The 9,649-nt window shown below is 36.8% G+C and overlaps 1 long non-coding RNA gene across 1 annotated transcript; it reads right to left on the reverse strand.

The window, feature by feature from the left end:
• Nucleotides 1-1,230: 1,230 nt before the first annotated feature.
• LOC149136155 (uncharacterized) lies at nt 1,231-1,818 on the reverse strand. The gene is made up of 2 exons (XR_016241334.1): nt 1,780-1,818; nt 1,231-1,529 (listed from the first exon to the last, which is right to left on the reverse strand). It is a non-coding gene; the product is annotated as an uncharacterized LOC149136155 (long non-coding RNA).
• Nucleotides 1,819-9,649: the final 7,831 nt, after the last annotated feature.

A 9,649-nucleotide genomic window follows, 5' to 3' on the forward strand; every position in this document is an offset into this window, starting at 1 on the left:
AACTTACAGACATTTCAAATGATTGTGAAAGCAACAGACTTGGTGGCTTCAAGACCGCTGTTACAAGGCAACTTATCCAATGCGAGCTGCAATTATTCTCTAATTACTTTCTAAAGCTTGATTCCTTTACTCTCAGATGGGTAAAGATTGCCTTTAACTGTAATATTGTTGATGTAGCTGAAACTAAGGCAGATGTACTTTCGCACTTCAATCCAAAAGTAATGAACTCATTGTGCATCAAAACGTGCAAAGCCGTTCAATACTGCACATATGGAAGTGTCGCTCGGAGGAAAAGGGCCTTCTACAGTTGTGAAGTAGAAAACGAAGCATAGCGATCAGTTAGTTATACGTTGGAGACTGTACCGGAGATGATCTATTACTTGAAAATTCTGTCATTGATGTTATATAAAAAAGGAAACAACATACTTTTGACAAACTGAAGGTTTTCAATGTTATGTATTAATTCTGTGTGTGCTATTCCAGCACATTTGAAACTTTAAAAATTTCTTTATTTTCATTGGTCTAATAAATATTCGTATTATATATTTTTGTATACCACATAAAACAATTTTAAGAGCAATTGCACTAAATGTGCTTTAAACGGTATCAAAAATTGAAATAGCAATTTCTCTTAAAATTGTTTTATACGCTATATAAAAATACATATCACAAAATATATCTATTGCATCGACAAAAGGGATACGCGCAGATTTAACAATACCACACAAACAAACTCAGTAAAATTGATTAAAGAACTCATTTAAGTTTGGAGGTAATTTCATTTCATCTGAATAGCCTGTGGGGGTAGCGTCTAAACAAAATGATCTTGGAATCTTCAAAGTGTCAATATTCTGCACACTGTAGTCTTTCTGTATGCTATGCTCTTCCATGTGCTGTGTACACTTTAGTATTCTGTACCTTTTACATATATATCGTGCATAATTTTCTATACACGGAACGCTATTCTCTCTTTCTCTCTCTCTCTCCACTCACTTATCATGCATATAAGTATATATGTATACACACACACACACACACACACACACACACACACGCATATATATATATATATATATATATATATATATATATATATATATATATATATATATATAGGTACTGTAAACTTTAGAGGTAATACTTGATAAGTGTAAGCACCTGTATATGCCGGAAAGTGGCAGAGGTGAAAGAATATATTAAACGTAAATTGAAAACAGAACACAAAGGATATCGCGGTACACGTATTTCAAGCTTTATACACAAACTGTCATTACATCAGTATACATTGTTGATATAAAGGATGGTTTAAAGCTATCTTCAGCCGCAAACATTTTCAGTCTCAAGATTACATCACAAAGAAAAAAGAAAAAGAGAGAAAAAGGAAGAGTCCACTTAATATTATCCATTATAATAGATTTATCCTTTAAACTGTTATATCTGCATAAATGTTCGTTGGATTTCAGAAATCTGTCCATACTGTACCACAATTCAGCATAGAGTGAATGATAAATAGGTTGGATTGTATTTAACTAACGTATATAAGATAGAAAGAGAAGATCAAAAATAAAATAAAAGTTACAGAATAAAAAAATAAAATAAAAAATAAAATATAAAGGTAATAGAAGTCAAATCGAGAGTAATATACGTAAAAATACGGATAATAAAGTTAGATACTATATAAATAAGATTTAGCAAAATTTGAATAAAGTAACAAAAGAAATAAAAGAATTGGAATAAAGTAACATAAGATTACAGATTACAAACACTTTTTCAACTTACGGAGCACTAAATTTCCGTGACTTCACAGTATGGTGGCCCTAATAATAATAATAATAATAATAATAATAATAATAATAATAATAATAATAATAATTAATTCGTTTTATTGGCCACAAGGGCTAATATCAATTAAAAACATATAAGGACAAAGACAGGACGAAGGTTACAAAAGGTTTTGTCCAAAAAGGTAGGAAAGTTCGTCTAATCAGGAAGAAAACGGAGAAAGACATAATAAATAAATAGATAAATAAATAGATAAATAAATAGATAAATAAATAAGTAGAACTCCCAAAGGGGGAGGCGCTTCGAAAAAGGAAAGGTTACACGTGGAAAAACCCATAAAACCACGGGAGCCTGGTCAGAAAAAATAAGAAAGGGGTATAGAGCCCTTTCTCCTTTTACATTACCTTTTTTTTTTCTTTTTTTTTTCTACAAGTGTATTCTCAGAATTGGTCCGTTTATACTGGCCATTCTTCCAACAGTCACCCATCTTTCAACGAATTTGCTATGAGACAGAACTTCCCTCTCTACTCTCATCTTCCTTTTCAAGTGGAACTTGAAAAAGTTGATGAGGCCTTGGCCAAAGAGGAAAGTGTCTGTCTTTAGCCCTTTCAAACGGGTCCACCATATCACCTCTTTCGCTACAGCCACTAGGCATAGGAAAATTGCCTTGCCCTCCTGGTTAAAGGAGGTCGGCGGGTCAATTCTCACGATGGATTCAGCTGATAGCCGGATCCGTCCTACACGTGACAGTAGCTGTTCGATATAGACCCACAGGTCAGCAATGCTCGGGCACTGGACGAGTGCGTGCAGAACGGTTTCGTCGTCCTGAGCGCACCTCGGGCAGGCCCGGTTGACGGCACTTCCGTGTCGGTAGAGTTTATCTCGAACAGGTAGCGCACCTCGGTAGCACTGCCAGGCGAGGGACCTTTGGAAATTAACCATGGGCCCCGGCCCGAAAGTTCTGAACAGACTGCTTAGCTGATTATCCTCGACGTCTAGAGTTTCCCCGAGAACGTCGTCGCACTTTTCTCCCACTAACCCTCTATAGAACGCTAGAGTGGAGCTACTACCGATCGCACTGCCCGCCTGACTGAGGGCGGTGAGAGCTTGGCGGCACTCGAGGTACTAAGCGCCCTTTCTCGGTCTACGTTTGATCCAGGATTGCAGCTCTGTTAAAGAAACGAGCTGCGGAAAATCGCGTCTGACGAAAGGCGACCACACCTGTTCACCGTCCAGGAAACGCTTGAGATGTCGTAGCCTGAGCGCATGTTTGCGCATCAGCAACCACGGCATGCCAAGGCCTCCGTTCAGCGGCTGTTGACAGCAGATGGAGCGCCTGACCAGTGGTACCTGACCCTTCCACAAAAAGTTGAAGAGCAAGCGTACTATCTTGGTTAACCAGCGGTCGGGACAAGGGACGACGGTCAAACGGTAATAGATGACGGATGCGATGTACGCATTCGCCACCTCCGCTCGACCTTTCAAGGAGAGCTTCCTCTCAGCCCATTTCTGGGTGAGGTTGGCCACCCTGTTCGTCACTTCTTCCCAGTTTTTCTCCAACTGGAGGTCCGGACCGAACCAGACCCCGAGCAGTTTAACGGGTCCGTCTGTCCAGCACCCTACGACTCTGTTGGACGGCATGGACTTGCCCCTCCAGGTGCCTAGTTGCAAGCCCACTGACTTTTCCGCGTTAATATCAGCGCAGTGCTATTTTTCAGCGTGGCGGTATCTCTTAGATACCCTGTATTATAATTTAAAATAATTATTACCTTTGATGTTTTTTATTCCCATGCTGGCCACTTGATAAGATCAATATTTTAAATATCGATCATATCCTTATTTATAGAAATTTATTTTGTCAGTGTATTTACTGCGCTGATATTCTGTCCGTATCGCACGGGGAGTTTTTAGGCGGGCTATTTAAGCTAGTCGTGTACATACGTGCATATATATGTGTGTATACGTCCGTGTATGTAAGTATACTGTTTATATACATATATCTGTATTTATGTGCCTGAGTATATTCCACCGATGAAGGCAAAGCATTATTTATGCAAAGCCAGAAATCCGGGATCTGGAATTATCTTGTTATTTTTACTGGTTTATTTTGTCTTCGTTTTCGCTCCTGGTGCTATGTGGACATTTATTGTGGTTTTAGAGTCAGGATTTGACTGCTATTTTTCAGCGTGGCGGTATCTCTTAGATACCCTATATTATAATTTAAAATAATTATTACCTTTGATGGTTTTTATTCCCATGCTGGCCACTTGATAAGATCAATATTTTAAATATCGATCTTATCCTTATTTATAGAAATATATATATATATATATATATATATATATATATATATATATATATATATATATATATATATATATATATATATATATATTATATATAATTACTTTTTCTATCAGTAATTAAAAATAGAACAAGGTGATTTGGTTCTTTTCAAGGCCAAGGTCAGCGCTCTCATTGATCGCTAGTAGTAGTAAACACATTTGAGGCCACTTTTGTCTCCTTATTGCACAGGAATGCCCATTGCTGAACACTTCACCGTTTGCCGAATCTATTTACAGACCTGTGGAATTTAATCCATTCACCAAGCTGTCTATCTTGCTTCTACTATTCCCTTAAACACTCACATGAAATTAAACAACATCCAATAATACCTTTTAATAATAAATGGAAATAATAATAATGATGGTAATAATGGTGATGGTGGTAATAATGATAATAATAATAATTTAGTCAAAACTCCTGTCGGATCAATGACAAATAGTAAAAAAATGAAAATAATAATATAAATGATATAAATAATAATAATAATGAAAGGAAATGACTGGAATCTCCCTAAGCTCTGATTGATCTAGTGATGGTGTCACAATAAAAACGCTGGTAATCGCGCAACCTGATAATCGCTACTTCATATGAATGACAATGAAAAAACAGAATATTTTGAATAACGGTGGTAATGAAACTGAAGCCCTTGATGGTGACAGGATCAGAGATACTGATCCTACTCCAGCCTGTCGTTATCCAGCAAGGGACCAGCACACACAGCGTAGATGGAACAAACAAGTCAATGCTGTGGTCATGGACTGTTACTACCTGAGCAACCCCGTAGACGAAAATGGTGTTCCTCTTAGGACATACCTACAATGTATGTATGATCAATGGAGAGAAAGAGGAACATTTTATCTGGAAAACACAGTCCTCAGATCTCAATATTATTGAACATTTACGGTGCATTTTAGAAAAACAAGTAAGGAGTCGATATCCTCCACCATCATCACTACAAGAACCGGAGTCTGTTTTAGATGAAGAATGGACAAAAATTGCTTTGGAAACAGTTCAAAAATTGTACGAGTCCATACCTCATTGAATTCAAGCTGTAATTACTTCCAAAGCGGTCCTACCCCATATTAAAATCAATTTGTTTGAAATTTTAAGTTGTTTCCATTATTTTGTTCAACCACTATATATATGTATACGACAGGCTTCTTTCAGTTTTCGTCTACCAAATCCACTCACAGAGCTTTGGTTGGGCCGAGACTATAGTAGAAGAGACTTGGACAAGTTGCCACGCCGTGGGACTGAACCCGCAACCATGTGGTTGGGAAGTAAGCTTCTTACTACACAGCTACTCATACATATACATGTACATACACACACGCACTCACACACACACACACATATACATACATATGTATATGTACACACAGACATGTGTGTATATATATATATATATACACACAGACGTGTGCATATATATTTATATATATATATACGTATATGTATATATATATATATATATATATATATATATATATATATATATATATATATATATATATATATACATACATACATACATATATATATATATATATATATATATATATATATATATATATATATATATATATAGATAGATATATATATACTAGCAGTATAACCCGACGTTGTCCGGGTGTGAGTTATTACGTCATCTACGATAAGTCTTGCTAGGTGAAAATTATCTAAAAAAGAAAGCCTTACAATGAAAAAACCCTTATGATGTAAATATGTTCATAATTCAAAAGACGATGAAATTAATATGGAAAGTCTGAACGCTGTTTTGTGTAACGTTATTAAGTGTACGTAAATTTCATCTGTCTAATTGGCTATACAAATGCTTGTGCAAAGCAACTTTTTGCGCTGCCTTGATTATACATAGCAGGGTAATTCCTTTTCGTAGGAGCTAGGACTGCAATTTCTGATGAAGCAATTACTGGCGATCTGTTGCTACACAGTTCTGCCAGAATTCGATCAGATTGGGCAGTAGATGATGATGCACAGTTTTGCATTATGTTCAAAGTAACTTCTGGAATGTGGTGAATTGCTGCAGTCTGTTGCTGTCTTTTTAAATCGGTTGCTTTCTTTCCCCAGCAAGCTCTCTTGTTTGGAGGTATAATCTATGTACATATTAAACAGAACGACAAAAGTTATAACAGATGGGAGGGTCGGTAGTTTTCACATTTCGGTGATTTTTTCAGATTAACACCCGCACGATTACCTAACCCTAACCCTAAAACCGTAACCGTAAGACTAACCCTCATCGTAACCCTAAAACCGTAACCCTGACCCAAAAACCGTAACCCTAACACCCTAGTGAAAATCGTGCGGGTGTTAATCTGAATAATAATAATAATGACCTCTGCAGATCAAACTCCCAACCCACATCTAAGTCTTAAGTGCATATATATATGGGCAACACACACACACACACACACACACACACACACACACACTAAAAAAAATGACAGGTATTTGTATGCATGTGTGTATTAATGTGTATTCTGTGTCTATATATGGTAGTAAGTAAATGCGTTTTAAGAAAGATATTAAAAAAATTCAGTTTGTAAGGAATAAATGTTTGACTGTCGATCGTATTTGGAAGAGAATGACAGATATTTGTATGTATGAGTGTGAGTTCAAATTCCGCCGAAGTTGACTTTGCCTTTCATCCTTTCGGGGTCTAAAAAATAAGTACCAGTTGAACACAGGGGTCAATATAATCGACTATTCTCCACCTGCCCGAAGCCGCCGTTGTGTGAAAAATTTAAAATAATAATAATAATGACCTCTGCCGATCAAACTCGCAACCCACAACTAAGTCTTAAGTGGGCAACACACACACTAAATAGAAAAGATGTTAGTAATTAAAAGTGTTTTAAAAAAGATTGTTAAATTTTCAGATTAACACCCGTACGATTTTCACTACAGTGTTAGGGTTAGGTAGGTAATGATGCGGGTGTTAATCTCAAGATTTACGAAAAGATTTTCAAAAAAAAACTCACAGTTTGTAGGGAATAAATGTCTCGCTGGTAAATGACGGTGTTAGAAATGGAAAGTTTACTGCTGTAGTTTTATGAACTTTATCCATTATTACGAAATTTTTGGAGTGAAAAAATGACGCAGTGACCTAACAAATTGTATTTAGAATATTAATTACGATTGTTTAATCGAAGAAATTTTGAATTGTGTAAATGTATGAATTTTAAACATACACACACACAGAGTAGATTTGCCTTTTATAGTATATATATATATATATATATATATATATATACGTACACACACACACACACACACACACACACACACACACACACATATATATATATATACAAATGAGAATACATACATATATTTATGCACACTCACATATATAAGTATAAAGAGAGAGAGAGAGACAAACAGACAGACAGACAGACAGACAGAAAGAGAGAGAGTGGGTGAAAAGGAACGATGAATGGCTTCTACAGTTACAATTTCCCAAATTCCCATCGCAGGCATTGGAGAAATCGAGGTTATAAAAGTATACGCCTGTCTAACGTGTATGGTCTCGATCTGGTGCCACATTATATAAAATAAACGTCATAAGCACACATGTAATCCGTCGCCATGGCGTCTATCTAAAATCACCATTACAACTTACAACTCTCTTTTACAAAGTCACTAGCGTCTACAATAGATTTGTGTCCACTAAGTATCTTACAATAACATTGATCTTAAGTAGACATGACAATGGAAACACTGTATAATCAATTTAATTGAAGGAAAATTGAATATTCTCCCCTCATTTTCATTACTACTTCGCTTTAGATATTATAGATGTGACAGATATTGATCTATTGATTGCGCAGTTCATTCTAACCTTATTGATTTTTGTTCCATCACTTTGCCATTTTACAGCAACCTTGTGAAATTGTCTTCAACGTTCTTAATCGAAGCCGTTATCGTTCTATCTCAGTAAACTGTTCAGACCCACCATTACGATGTATGTTTCTTGGGCTTCTAACATCGATATAGTTTAAAGGTGCTAGCACATGCATGTATGCATATACACGAAGACACACATTTGTAAATACGCGATATACATCCGTGTTTGTGTATGTGTGTGTGTACCTCTATGCATATATATGCATTTATGCATATATACGTGTATACATGCACACACAGAGGCACATATATATTGCTACTACGCTGACACTATAAATGTATCAAACAGAATAATTCGGTATACAGATTTATATATGTGTGTATGTGTGTGCATGTACATGTAGTGTTTATTTATGTATAGGTGTATGGCCTACATAGCAATTTACAAGTAACACAACTACTGTCACGCACACATACAAAGAAGAGTAATTCAAGGTGTTATAAATAGTAGCTAAATCTCCCTGAAGCCAGTCCATCATTCTCATTAAGACATGATTCTAAATTACATCAATGTCATCATAGATACTAACAAAAACAGCACAATGGTAAATCAATAATAACACCGCTAGTAATACTCCCATCACAACCGCAACATCTACATTACTACCACAATATGAGGTACTAGGTGGGTATCTCATAGCAACGAAGGCAAGCATTTTTTGTATCCATAACCCCAGATCGATCCATACCTTGTGAGTGAAATCAGATAAAAGGAAACTGTATGCAATCCCATCAGGTGTTTTATACTTGTAGTTCAAAGGTTACACATTGTAGCTCAAACTGTAACTACATATGATCATATAATGATTCTTCCATTAATGATACCAATGTTTGTGGAATAACCAGTTAGAGTGACCAATCGTCTTGCATCCACTAAGGGCTTAACTCCATGGACGTCTCGTCAAACTCTAAAGCCGAAGACAAATGTAACTTTTCACCTCTGGGAGGCAGGAATCCGTTACAGGTGAAGGCACATGGCTCAGTTGTTAGAACGTTGGGCTCACAATCATGAGGAATTGAGTGAGTTCGATTCCCGGACTGGGCACTATGTTGTGTTCTTGAGTAAGACACTTTATTTCACATTGCCCCAGTTCACTCAGCTGTAGAAATGGGTTGCGACGTCACTGGTGCCAAAATTTATTGTCCTTTGCCTCTCCCTTGGATGACATCAGTGGTGTCGAGAGGGGAGGTTGGTATGCATGGGCGACTGCTGGTCTCAGTGCAATCACGTGGTCATTCATGACCGAAGGGGGGGGCTTTACCCTCTTCACCCTTGGCCTTGGGATTTGTTGATGGACATGGCAATCTGCGGAAGTTAAACGACATGTCTGACCCCGAGGGATAAAGATGCATCCTTGAAATGAAAACATTTTCCCCCTCCAGCACCCCCGTAACAATGGTGGCCTCAATAAATTGGGGCGTCAGGGTCTTGACTACCAAGCGGGTCCCGTTGCACTGTATAGGCGGATAAAGCGTGTGCTCTTTATCCCATTTGAGTTTTATTGAATGATTGTGTAAATTTGTCTTAATAATAGGATATATTGTAAATCTGTACACACAAACACACATTTGGTGTTATTGTTGTTGTGATGCGTGT

Source organism: Octopus bimaculoides, chromosome 4 (genome assembly GCF_046866305.1).
Source record: "Octopus bimaculoides isolate indiv1 chromosome 4, ASM4686630v1, whole genome shotgun sequence".
Classification (NCBI taxonomy): domain Eukaryota; kingdom Metazoa; phylum Mollusca; class Cephalopoda; order Octopoda; family Octopodidae; genus Octopus; species Octopus bimaculoides.